This window comes from Ambystoma mexicanum, chromosome 6p (assembly GCF_040938575.1).
Source record: "Ambystoma mexicanum isolate Mex_15411 chromosome 6p, UKY_AmexF1_1, whole genome shotgun sequence".
NCBI lineage: Eukaryota > Metazoa > Chordata > Amphibia > Caudata > Ambystomatidae > Ambystoma > Ambystoma mexicanum.
The window spans coordinates 20,702,919-20,717,094 of NC_090935.1; the positions used below are offsets into that span (position 1 = coordinate 20,702,919).

The 14,176-nt window shown below is 50.1% G+C and overlaps 1 protein-coding gene across 1 annotated transcript in view; it reads right to left on the reverse strand.

Annotated features, from left to right (window-relative positions):
- Nucleotides 1-8,205, reverse strand: part of LOC138511149 (zinc finger protein 566-like) — a 375,850-nt gene extending 367,645 nt beyond the window's left edge. Inside the window, exon 1 of the mRNA XM_069626648.1 lies at nucleotides 8,074-8,205. The gene's annotated coding sequence lies outside the window, so the exon portion shown is untranslated. The remainder of the gene's footprint in view (nucleotides 1-8,073) is intronic.
- Nucleotides 8,206-14,176: the final 5,971 nt, after the last annotated feature.

The window sequence follows — 14,176 nt, forward strand, 5'->3', positions numbered from 1 at the left end:
TCAGGTCTGCCCACAGCCCCACCGGCGCAGCCCCGGCAGAGTGCGGAGTGCGAAGAAACCAGCCCGTGGAGACAGAGACGGAGACGGAGGTGGAAGAAGTAGAGAGCCCCTGCCACGCCGGGCTGGGTGGGAGAGAGAAAAAGAGCATACCTGACCCAGTTGCCGTCCCAATCGTCCGCGACGCAGCGGGAGCCCTAGCAACTGTCCTAGAGACGAGTGGTGGTGGCGTCAGGGTTGTCGGAGGATGACCGGCGTCACCACCTTCGCAGGGCTCCTGCTGTGGGGCGGGCGGAGAAGGGCGGATGAGGAGGTGGACGACGTCTGGAAGACCCCGAGTTTGGAGGTGCCAGTGGGTAACCTGATCCACAACAACGTCCATGTAGCAGCCAGCGGGTGGACTCCCCTTACATGTAACATTCCCTGTGAGAAACGCTTCAACCCACCCCCACCCCCGGCAGCCAAGCCCCAGTGGATGCAAATGTGCAGATCCAAAATAATGTGGAGAAAGGAACAAAAAAGACATCGCTTTCCCCCGTGGGAACAGCAAAAAATATGGACTGCCCTAAGAAAACATTGAACATCAAGGCAATGATCCACTCAGACCATAAGAGCAAAGAGACAGACCAGAGAAACACAACAGTTGTGTACAAAAATCAGGTATAGGAGCACAAGGAACCAGTTGAAATCAGTTCCGGTGAATCGTCCTCAGACAGAGATAGTGACGAAGTCTTTGAAGAAGATAACAAACGAGGGGACGCATACAGAGTAAGCGACCAGGAGGACTCAACCAAGGAAACAGAGGACGAGAGTGCAAAAACCGGTGTAAATCAACAAAAAAGGAAAAAACTCAAATGTAAAAGAAACCAAACACCTCGGAAGGCACCCTCAACTCAAGAAAAAAAAGGGGTACAAAAGACTTGACCACAAAAAGTAGAGAAGAAGGAAAGTTGTCTAAAAGAAAAAGACCATCAAAACTTCCGGCGCTGCTACTATCCTGCCCCCTAAAAACATTCTTTACCCAACAGTACAAACGCAAACTAACAGTGGACTCAGAGGTATCAGGTGCAGAGATGCTCGAAATAGCGAAAGAAATCATGCCAGGATCAAAACTAAGAAAAACAGACGATACCCAATCCATAATCGCCACACAGATGGGAAAAAAACCAAACGTTGCAGCATGCACAGAAAATAGCAATGAAAGAGAAACCAAAGCCCAGTCCAAGAGCGGGGAAGAGGATCAGCGTCGGGAAAGACAAATGGAATCCTCCAATCCCAAGATCTCGTCGGACACTGAAACTTCAAACTCGGAGCCCAAAAAGAAGCAAAAAACCCCAATAACAAACAAGGGCGAAAGGACAAAGGCAACCGTAGAAGATCATATAGCAAGCCTGTCCTCGGAGGAAACCCAAAGACCCGTGGACCTAACAGATGACAGTGAACAACAGCCTGTATGGACGAAGCCGCACTTGGTCACGGAACTACAAACAGCGGCCTTACCATCCACAAGGAACTGGGAACTCCAACGGACACCTCGGAAGCTACAGGCGGGGAGAACGTCAACAAGCCAGAACCCTACTTCACAAACAGAACACCGGGGCCCACACAGTATAGGTATGTCAAAAAGAGCTGAGAAAACCCAAATCTCTCCTAAAAATCGCCGGCTAAGCGATATTGCCGCAGCCATTCACAAAGACACCTCAAACCAGAAACCGGACATGATAGCAACCATGTCGGCAATGTCAATTGTACTAGCGCCTTTCTGCAAACTATATGAAGCACTAAAAAATGAAATACAGGACAATACAGCAATCCTCGGAAATATGAGCGCAAAAATGGCCCATGTAGAAAGCTATATAACGGCCATAGAAACACAGAAAAATATCCAGGAAATAAACTGGGAAAGAAAAATCGAGGCGCTTGAGCAAAAAATTGAGCGTCTAGAACAACAAACTAGAAACCATACACCACCTCAGGGTTCAAACCTGGGAAATCCTCTAGAACTCCAAACACAGAAGCTGCACAGTGGAACAACAGGCCGGAAGCCCAAATCCAGAAAGTGCTCAGTGGGATAAAAGGCCCGGAAGACAGAACAGAAAAGACTCAGACAAACCTCTGTATAAACAAAAAAAAAGAAATAAGAGCGAGCACATCCGGCAAACTCCCTGGAGTTACTAAACTACTACCAGGACAATTGGTCATAACTCTAAAAAAAGGAGAGGGGAAAACAGATGAGATCGTAATCCTGGATGATCCCTGCTCCCCGAAGAACACCGCCCAAAGATCTCCACGAACAGTGGAAGAATTTATGACAGACTCGCCGCTAATGAATGTATCACAGCACCGGGAATCTACTGACCCGGATAACAGAAAACAAGACGTAACTTCCAACGTAACAGCCAAAAAAACGAGGGAGTAGAAATCATTAGTGAAGAAAAAGGTGCCTCGAGTGAGGAAAAGGCCAAATGGGAAGAAACGAAACAAAAGGACAAATCCGGAAAGAAAGGCGACGCAATCATGTCCACCGGCACGTATTTGAAAGCAAACATATCATCGAGACGGAAAGAGAGTGCGAGAGATAGAAGTAATCCGAGACTCCAATCTCCCGTGGGAGAAAAGAGGAAAACGGAAACGACAAACAAGAGTCACACCGCTTATTTAAACTCGAACAACAAGTTATCACAAAGGAGTACTCAATCTTAAACCGACCAACCATCCTTCAGATCATGAAAAAATCAAAAACCCTTAGGGACGTGAGGTCAAGTGACATCGAGTTGGTAGAGCCTTATCACAAGGGCAGGACGGCGAAAGCCTATTTACATGTAAAGGCTGAGAGCATCATCCACATGGACAAAGCAGTTTTTGAGGAAATGGCATCAATGGGACTCCAGCTGACTGAAATGACAAAGACCAAACGAGAGGAGCAAGACTGGAAAATAACAAAACTCAAAAATTACAAAGCGCACTATCACTCAAAAACAGAAGATCTATACGCTAACAACCAATGGAACAAGACGAAGGATAAAGGAAATGCGCATGAAGAAATCAAACAATACCGTAGAGACGGTTCACGAGACCAGAGAGGGGCCTTGAACCACGCAGACCCAAACTCGCGCAAAAGAAGTAACGTGGATGACAATCGTCATCAACACGAAATGGACCAAACGGAAGGAGTGGAAAAGAAAATCGAACACCACAGCCAACTAGACATTCCATCGCAAAAGTGAACGACCAGAAGAGCCCCCAAAAAACACGGAACTTCAGACCTTCAAGAGGCCCGTGGGACTGGTTTACATCTACCTGGTCTAAGAAAACTATGAAATAGCAGCTAGAAGGGCCGGGCCTCGAAATAGTGGGAACAACGTCGACCATCGAGAAACGGCCCGTCAAGGATCTTTTTATCCTCGGATCCTGGAACACCAGAGGATACAATCACCTAACTACGCCGGGAGATGTGAACTTGGGTTTTTTCGACATTCTATGTCTACAAGAGACATGGCTGCTTGAGAAACCCACCTTGGACGGATTCTGCTTGGAAATCGCAGCAGCAACGAGGGGACCCCTAGGAAGACCATCATCTGGGCTGCTAACGGCGATAAAAAACGGCCTGGGTCTCAAAGCGCCGAAGAAATGGAGAGAATCATATGAAATGTTAGTGACCCTTACCACATGGTCCCCATCCACCCAGAACGCCAAGAGGATAAAACGCAACATTTTGGCAATTATAAATTGCTACTGGAATCCCCAACGAACAACCGTAAAAGAGTTCTGCTCAACGATGAGTTTGACCATCGATCAACTATATGAAGAGTTTGACGAAATAGAGATAATGGTATGTGGGGACCTCAACGCAAAATGCAACAAAGAAAATCAGGGAACGTGGACAGACGCAGCTTTGGAACGTGGGAAAGCCTGGATGGAAATAATCAGCTCGAGAAACCTACAAAATACAGCCGCCCTATTCCCCAGCCAATTGAACATTCCAACTTGGGAACGAGGTGCCTCTAAAGCGACGTTAGATTACATCTTCATCTCCGCGGCCATAGCAACAAACATAACAAGATTTGAAGTCATAAAAACGACTAATAGCGACCACAACCTACTCACATGCACTTGGCATGGGTGGAAACCAAGGAAACCGGTCTACACGGCCACAGTGGGAACGAACGCCCAGCAAACACGGCTATGACTAACGGAAGCAAACCTCAAACAAATAAAATCGGTCTGGGAGGAAAAAACATCTGCTAACCAACTAAGCAAGAATAAAGAGAGACCAAATTATCTCGCTCTGCTGCCGCCATACAAGAAACCGGCAGGAGCCACAAGGACGCCCCAACCACACACTGCCCACACATATAACAAAGAGCTGGTAGAACAAAGAAAACTAGGGCGCAAACTAAAAAGAAGGGCAAAAAACTCAAAAAAAGAACAAGACTGGCGGGAGTGAAAACTGAAGTAAAAAGATCCGTAAATTGGCGGAAAGAAACTAGAGCAGCGCAATACCAACTAGACACTGAAGAAATGTTGAGAACACTGGCAACAAACAAATCTAGCAACTTCTGGTCATTAATCAAAAAAAGCAGCCTTACATCGAACTCAGCTCCGATAAATGCTGTCCCAGAAGCGAAATGGATCGAGCACCTATCAAGGGAGTTTGAAGAGCCCAAGGAATCAGTAGAACAGACTAAAACAACTGCAATCACGACCTGGGTATCCACCTCAAACCCGGAAGTTATCGAATTAAAAATCAGAAAATTGAAATCATCTAGAGCTCCAGGTCCAGATGGATTAACAAACACCGCCTTCAAGCAATTTCCAAAAGAATGGGCAGAACTGATTGGAAGTATCTTCGAGGAATGCGAAAGAACGCAACAAATCCCAGAGTCCTGGCTAAAAGCAGTTATCGTACCGATTCATAAGAAGGGTTGTCGGGAAGACTCAGTAAACTATAGACCAATCGCATTACTAGACATTATGGGAAAGATCTTCTCTTCGATCATTCTGGACCAGTGGAGGATTTGGGAAAAATCAGCAAAGTGTAAAGACACTCTGCAAACCGGCTTCCAAAAAAATGGATCAACAGCTATTAACACCTTGATAATTAACATCTTAAAAGCCAAAGTAAAAGAAGGAGCACCCAAGAACTATCTGGCGTTTGTTGACCTGTCAAAAGCTTTTGACAAAATAGATAGAAACCTGTTATGGAAAAAATTGGAAGCCTGGGATTGTCCCAAATCAGTGCTCGACCCTCTAATCGCACTACACTCGCACACAACTGTAAGAGTGAAGCTTAATCAAGAGGGCACCTTATCGGAGGAAATCCAGGTAAAAAGAGGAGTAAAACAGGGCTGCCCGTTTGCGCCGGCGCTCTTTATCGCCTTTCTTGGTGTCCTGCAATATGCTGAAGAAAACATCAGAACATTTCCGCCAAAAATAGGGAAAACCACCATCCCCCGCCTACTATACGCTGATGACGTAATTTTGATCGACCAGACTAAAGTGGGACTGCAAAGGAAACTAACAAATCTTACAGAATACATCGCGACAAATCATCTAGAGATTAACAAAAATAAAACAAAAATTAGGACACTTGAGAAAAAAATCGAAAAAACCAACAAGAGCAGAGTCATGGCACTTAGATGACATCCAAATTGAAAAAGTCAAAGAGATCAGATATCTAGGGTTCGAACTAGACAACTCAAAAACTGATCAGGCAATGCAAGCAGCAATCTGGGACAAAGCGAAGAGACTGGCAGCGCAAATGAGAACACTGGATAGGAAATTTGGCAAATTTTCGCTAAGCCCAGCAATTAATTTTTACAAATCGAAAGTTTGTGCCGACGCTAATCTTTGGAACAGAGGCCTCACTTAGCATGCCTCAGACGATATGGAACAAAATAGAAGGTATGATCTGGAAAGCCGCTTTAGGGCTACCAAAATCAACAGCAATTGCGGCTATCAGAAGAGAGCTGGGACTGCTATCATTGGCATCGATAGCTGAGTTCAGTGCAATGAGACTATTCAGAAAAATCATCTTAGCCGACTACCTGCCAGTATACGCTTCGATCAAAGAAGAACTGGAGTATGGTAACTGCGCCGCCTTCAAAAAATGGGCCAAAATCAGAGAAGAAAGTCTATCGGATATATCATGCACAGAAACAGATCTAAAAGAAAATCCGGATAAAATCAAACGCAAACTCGAAGAAAGGGACTGGATCCTGTCGTTGCAGGCAGCAGCTGACAACAAACTATTACAACACCTTCCGCCCACGTTCAACAAACTGAAAGTGCCAATCAAGTATGTCAGCAAATTTCCAGAAAAGAAAAAAAGACTGCTGTTCATGAAAGCGAGACTCAACATACTGCAGACAAAAGAAATACTCGCCATTCGAGGCATGGTGGAAAACCAAACCTGCCGACTATGTAAACACACGGAGAGCGTGGAAACACTCAGGCACCTGGTGCTAACGTGTCCCTGCACCAAACAAAACAGAATCATTTATCTGCTACCACCGATTATGAACCCCCTGTTGGCCCAGGAAGACAATATGTGGAAAAGACTAATCTCCGGAGAATCCACACGGTGGACGGTGGCCATGGCGACCCTTGTCGAACTGGCTTTCACACAGATCAACGAGACCACCCTTTAAATGAGGCAACTTTCATGCAGCAAGCTTATTGGACAAATTGCGCAACAACCTCTTTTGTGGCTGTCGCATCCCGCACTACACACCTAGCTTTTGATCTGTGGAAAGCCTTTTTAGAAAGAACCTGGAAAACCTTTTTAGAAGAACCTGAAAAGAAAAACTATTCAAAAACAAATTCTCAAGACTTCCTTTGATAAAATTACAGGTTCACCTGAAATATAAATCAAATAAAAAAATAATAATAAAATACCATTTTTTAAATGGCTCTTTTCGCTTCCTTAACATTTTTCAGAAAATAACACCATGTGAAAACGACATTCTTTACAATTGTTCACTTAATTTTAAGAGGCTGTTTGCAGGTGTGTTTTTACTGTGGGCTATTTTTCATGTGTTATTGTGTAATGAAACACAGCTCATCCGTGTTCAGTCTGTAGGTCACAGTTTGAATCCTAGCAGGGCCACCTCATGCTTCTCAAATCATCATTCCCATGAATACAGCGCATAGAAGAAGAAGAAGGAGAAATCAGGCGCGAAGAGCGATAGGCAAATGTGGCACTATTCTGTTCTGGCATGGACTGGCCCGAAGGACAATGCTCAAAGTGCACACCCCAAATCCTAGTGTGGCCCAACTTCTGGGGCCAAAGTGGGCCTGTTTGATGAGTTGCTTCATTCTCCAGCGACCAGTTTTATCAATTGTTACTGAACAAATATTCATTAAATGCATTTTACCCCAAAACTCCACCTTGGGTACTACCCAAATGCACCGGTTGGCCACTATTCGATTGGTGCGCATGCCAACTGTATGCCCCTGTCTGAACCTGCATTAGAGCAGCAAGACCAGTGGAGCCACCCCCTCCCCCCCCCCTTTTGCAGCAGGGGCTGTCACTGTAGTACAGCAGGTGTGCAGTCATTCCACACTGCAGAAGGGTGTGCCAGTGTAGTGCAGCTAGAGCTGTGCAGCCCCTCCCCCGTGCCGCAGGTCCTGTGCTGCCCATCCCCTGTGCAGCAGGGGCTGTCACTGTAGTACAGAAGGTGTGCAGTCATTCCACACTGCAGAAGGGTGTGCCAGTGTAGCGCAGCTAATATCACCCGTGCAGCAGGGGATGTCACTGTAGTACAGCAGGTGTGCAGTCATTCCACACTGCAGAAGGGTGTGCCAGTGTAGTGCAGCTAGAGCTGTGCAGCCCCTCCCCCGTGCCGCAGGTCCTGTGCTGCCCATCCCCTGTGCAGCAGGGGCTGTCACTGTAGTACAGAAGGTGTGCAGTCATTCCACACTGCAGAAGGGTGTGCCAGTGTAGCGCAGCTAATATCACCCGTGCAGCAGGGGCTGTCACTGTGCTGCTGCAGGTGCTGAGCTGCCCCTCCCCCGTGCAGCAGGGGCTGTCACTCTTGTGCAGCCCCTCCCCTCTGCAACAGGAGCTTTCTTTACCTTGGTGGAGCCGGAGGAGCTGTCCTTTCAGTGCAGGGGGAGCGGTGCAGCCTGGTTCAGGCAGTTCAGCCCGAGGTTGCTTCACAGACGGCCGTTCAGTCTCCAGTGACCCATTCGGGGCTGGGGAAATGCGCAAGCAATGAGAGCAGCCATGTCTGTGAGGGTCAGGATTTAGAGAGCGTGTGTGTACTATGGCAGAATTACAACACATGCATGTGTATGATGGAAAGAGACGTTCTGAAGCAGGGTGATCATGCCAGCTAGGGAAAAGGGCAGGGTGCAGAAGCCCTGGCTGTCAGGAGTAGTGGTCACATGCAGAGGCAGGGCTGCAGCAGCCATATCTTATCTGTGAGGGGCTGGGGAGGCAGGGCTGCAGCAGCCATATCTGTGAGGGGCAAGGGAGGCAGGGCTGCAGCAGCCATATCTGTGAGGGGCAGGGAGGCAGGGCTGCAGCATCCATATCTGTGAGGGGCAAAGGAGGCAGGGTTGCAGCAACCATATCTGTGAAGGGCAGAGGAGGCAGGGCTGCAGCATCCATATCTGTGAGGGGCAAGGGAGGCCGGACTGCAGCAGCCATATCAGTGAGGGGCAGGGGAGGCAGGGCTGCAGCAGCCATATCTATGAGGGGAAGGGAGGCAGAGCTGCAGCAGCCATATCTGTGAGGGGCCGGGGAGGCAGGGCTGTAGCAGCCATATCTGTGAGGGGCAGGGAGGCAGGGCTACAGCATCCATATCTGTGAGGGACAGGGGAGGCAGGGCTCCAGCATCCATATCTGTGAGGGGCAGGGGAGGCAGGGCTGCAGCAGCCATATCTGAGGGGCAGGGGAGGCATGGAGAGGCAGAGCTGCAACAGCCATATCTGTGAGGGGCAGGGGAGGCAGGGCTGCAACAGCCATATCTGTGAGGGGCAGGGGAGGCAGGGCTGCAGCAGGAATATCTGTGAGGGGCAGGGGAGGCATGCAGAGACGGGGCTGCAGCAGCCATATCTGTGAGGAGCAAGGGAGGCATACAGAGGCAGGGCTACAGCAGCCCTATCTGTGAGGGGCAAGGGAGGCAAGGCTACAGCAGCCATATCTGTGAGGGACAAAGGAGACAGGGCTGCAGCAGCCATATCTCATAATTGCCAACCCTCCCGATTTAGGCAGGAGACTCCCGATTTTTCCCTGAAAAATATAGCTCATTTTCACGGTCTCCCGCCTAAAGTTACTGTAGCCCAATCCATTCCTATGGGGAAATGCTCTGATTACTTACCGGTAATCTTCATTACTCCTAGTCCTACTCTTCCTCGTCACAGTACTTACTTCATGAGGCACCCGCCTCCGACACAGGACCTTCTTCTATTTCTTTAAATCCCTATAACTCCTCCCCCACATCCATGTCACTCAGTTTCATATTACCAAGCCGGAGCATGGGACCTTCCCCGCAGGGAGGGTGAGGAGGGTCGTCAGTACTGTGACGAGGAAGAGTAGGACTAGGAGTAATGAAGATTACTGGTAAGTAATCAGAGCATTACCTCCACGTCCACTCTTCCTCGTCCCAGTACTTACTTCATGAGGTATACCAAAGCATCAACGGGGAAAAGGTCCCAATGAGACAGAGCCAAAAACAGTGCAGCAAAACACACCCACAATAACTCTTAAATCACATCCCCACAGACAAAAACTCCAACCACGAAGGAACCAACCCCCGAGTGGGAGAAACTCAACCCATAGCGGTTGATGAAAATGCCTAGACCAGCCAAGGCGGCAGCCATACAAATCTCTTGCAGAGAAAAACCCTCCTTACATCGGGCCAGGAAGCCGCGAAACCCCTGGTAGACCGCCCCTGATTGTGCGCAGGCACAGGCAGGCCAGAAGCCACATAGGCCCTAGAGATCACAACCCGGAACCACCGGAAAATGGAAACCACAGATGCGTTATGCCCAGCCCCAGCCAGACCACAAGCAATCAGAAGACTATCAGATTGGTGGAAAAGGCAAACCAAGCCAAATACTCCAACGCGTCCCGCCGGACATCAATGTTAAGCCGAGCCACCTCCTCAGGCGTTCTTGGATCATGAAAGAAGTCAGGGAGAACCAGACCCTGAGAGGTGTGAAACCCGAGAGACAACTGAAGGGAGAAACTTCGGACCACACTCCGGCACCACCGAGTCTGGCAGCACCCTCAGGAAAGGAGCGTGACATAAGAGAGCCCCAATCTCCCCAAGCCTACGGGCAGAAGTGAGGGCAATAAGAAAAGCAGATTTCAGTGTAAGATGTTTGATATCAATCTCGGAAATGGGCTCAAAAGGAGGCCCATGAAGGAACCGTAATACAAGAGGGAGATCCCAAAAGGAAAGCCCTTTATCAGCACAAGGAAGGGAAGAAGAAAAACCCTGGATCAACTTCCCCACCAACACCTCCCCATCCAAGTAACCGTCAGAGTCCCCCAAAAGGAATTTCATGGAGGCCCGCTGAGAGCGAAGCCTGGAAAAACTGCCAGGCCCCTGTCAAAACCCCTCCTGGAGGAACCGAAGGATAGCAGAGGCCAGAACGCAGGGGAGGGATCCCAGACTGCCCATACCAGTCTCGGAAATGGCCCCAATGTCTGCCTAACACCTTCAGAGTGGAGGGTCTAAGAGCATCCATTTGGACTCAACTACAGGATCTGAGAACCCCTGAGATATCAACCTAGACTGAGCAATAGCCACACCGCCCATTGCATCCGGTGGAATTCTAACCGCAGATCCCCTTGAAGGGGACACGGCCACCTCAGAACCAGCCAAGGTTCCTAGGAACGAAGCTCCAACAGAGAGGGGAGCCAACTCCGGCGGCACCAGAACAGAGCTAACAACAACACAGTCACCCTGGACACTCAGATGCGCCAAACCACCCGGGGCAGAAGGGGAATAGGCGGAAAGGCATAAAGGAAAACCCCAAGGCCACTGTACAGAGAGGGCGTCCATCCCCCAATCCCCTCAACCTGAAATTGAGAGCAGAAGAGGGGAACTTCTGCTGAGGCCGGGGATGCAAACAGGTCTAGAACCAAGGACCCTAATCTGACACAGGTCACCGCAAAAACCTGGGCCAACAGGACCAGTTCTGCAGAGGAGTGAAAACCGGCGTCTGAGAAGATCCGCTTGAACATTGTCCACCCTTCTGATCCGTGAGGCCAGCAGATACACCAGATGAGATTCCTCCCAGGTGCCTATCAGCGCTGCCAGAGCATTCAAGGAACAGCCGGAACCCCTTTTGCAGTTCACATATGCCAAGGCCGTCGTATTGTCCGATCGGACCAAAAACCGCCGACCGTCCAGCAACTCCTCGAAGTACACCAGAGCTAGCACAATGGCACAACTCTTGCCAATTGGATGATCACCGGCTCTCCCCAGATCTCACAACCCTTGAGCTGAGAGGACCCCCAATGTATACCCTTTCTGCTGGTGTTGGTAGTAGGAGAGGTCACAGGAGGAAGGACCATGCACACCTCAGCCTGTAGACCTGAAACCCCCCGCCACCATAGCAGGGACACTCGCAGCGCTGGGGACACTGAAAACAAAACTACGAAAGCCGAGATGTCGGGAGCCAGTGGGAGAGAGTATAAGACACCAGGAGACGTAACCGAAGACAGGCTCAAGGAACTGGAAAACATGCAAGACGCCACGTGCCCCGTAACTTCAGCAACAGGTGAGTCGAGACATACTGCCTTCTGAGAACCCAGCCCAGAACAGCCAGCAAGCGCCCCCCCTGCACAACATCCAGAGTACGCTCTCCCCAGACGTCCGGACAAGCAGTGGAGGGTCTTGAGACCCATAAGCAGGTGACACATCCTAGAAGGCATTGGGACCAGGAACATCCGCAAGTAGAAAACTTGACCCTGAACAGGGAGAGGAACGGGCAAGACAGTAACCCACAACAACCGTTCGGAGAGAACGGATCCCATGGCCAACTACTTGGACCGTGAGCTGGGTACCAAAGTCCTAACCATGCAAACCTGGACAGGAGGAGACAGGAACAGCAACTGATACCCCCTCCAGACGGATCCCATTACCCAGGAAGCCGAACCCCACCGGTCCCATACACCTCCGAGAAGATAGAAACGAGGAGCCAGGGAAAACCGCCAGTCACTGCACTTGCACCAGAGGGAAATCACAGGACGTTGAAACAGGCCTGCGCCACAATATAACAGCATGCTTGTCAGCCCACAAAAAGATTTGACCTATCAAAAGGAAGATACTGGACAGCCCAGAAGTCCAGCAGACTATGGCCCCCTCAGCCGACAGAGGAGCCACCAGGCTGGCGTCAAAAGGGCAGAGTACTGTCACAAAGCGGGGCAAAGCAATCCATCCCGGATAGCCGACATCAAAGGCAACCCCCTACCTGAGGTATGCCTATACTGGAAAACCCACTGAAGTGACATCCCCCTCCACCGGCACCAGGGGCTCTGAGAACCCCTCTAAGCACAGACATGTGCCACCATGTGCCCTATCACTTCCCACAAGTCTGAGAGGAGGCGTGAAAGCAACACGTCAGCACCGGAGGACCTAGGGCCTAAAAGAAGAGACACTGGGAACCCCCTGCATGGCCGTTACTTCCATGATCATTTTCCATAATCCCATGCCGGACAAGGGAAAAGCAAATCAACTCCTTTGACTTTCCCTTGCGCAGTTTAGAGGAAGAGGACAAGACAAGGAGTCTGCGTCCATAGCTAGCACAGACCCAAACACACCACTAACACACCACATGACTGAGAGGTGGCTTGAGCCCTGTATCCAGTAGCTGGTAGCCCCCTGCTCTAAATCGTTCCAATGCATCGGTCTAGGAAGGATGAAGGACCGAGTCAGCACCGCTGAGACTCGAACCCGAAGTGTAGACTATGCCAGGCCGGTACCCTTCCGGCCGCTTGCAGATGTTTCCAAAATCTGCGCCGTATTCACAGGCAGCACGCAAGGAATGCAGCCAACATCCGGTGCATACTGGGCTGTGTGTGTCTGAGGAGCTGGTGGTATGTGACATGTCTGTGACAGAACAGAGCCCCGCACTTTCAAATACTCTGTCACAGTCACCCCACGACAAGAAGCAGAGAGTCCTCACAGCAAAAAAGGAAGGCTAGCCCATACTGCCAAGTGCTTGCCATCATTTCCAATAAAGATGTGTACACAGAGCACGAGGTAACGGCCTTTCAAAGGAGTCAAGATGGCCATACCAGCAAGAGAGGGGAAAACATCAAGCACAGTCCTCCCCTCTCCTTACCTTCCCCCAGAGAATGCAGCTGACATCCGGTGCATCCTGGGCCGTGTGTCTCTGAGGAGCGGGTGGTATGTGGCATGCCTGCGACAGAACAGAGCCCCCGCACTTTCAAATACTCTGTCACAGTCACCCCACGACAAGAAGCAGAGAGGCCTCACAACAAAAGGGAAGGCTTAGCCCATACTGCCAAGTGCTTGCCATCATTTCCAATAAAGATGTGCACACAAAGCACGAGGAAAACGGCATGTTGAAGGAGTCAAGATGGCCACACCAGCAGGAGAGGGGAAAAATATCAAGCACAGTCCTCCCCTCTCCTTACCTTCCCCCAGATAATGCAGCTAACATCCGGTGCATCCTGTGCTGTGTGTGTCTGAGGAGCGGGTGGTATGTGACATGCCTGCGACAGAACAGAGCCCCCGCACTCCCAAAGACTCTCTGCCACTGTCACCCCACGACAAGAAGCAGAGAGGCCTCACAACAAAAGGGAAGGCTAGCCCATACTGCCAAGTCGAATCAAGATGGCCAAAACAGGAGGAGAGGGGAAAAACATCAAGCCCAGTCCTCCCCTCTCCTTACCTTCCCCCGGGCCGTGCAGGACCCGGGACACAATGCTCACGCTGCGGTCCGGAGCCCAGCAAAGAACCGAGCGAGGCAATCCAGCTCAACTGTGACCCCAATCCCCGCAGGGGGCCCAGGAGCAGTGCCGCACCTGAGGGAGCCGAGGGCCCCGCCACACAGCCCCCCCCAGGGGGCCAGCAATCGGTGCTCCCCAGTGCCCCGCACCGGGAAGAAAAAGTCCAACCTGCCGGAGGCAGGAAAAATTTAAACTGAGTGACATGGATGTGGGGGAGGAGTTATAGGGATTTAAAGAAATAGA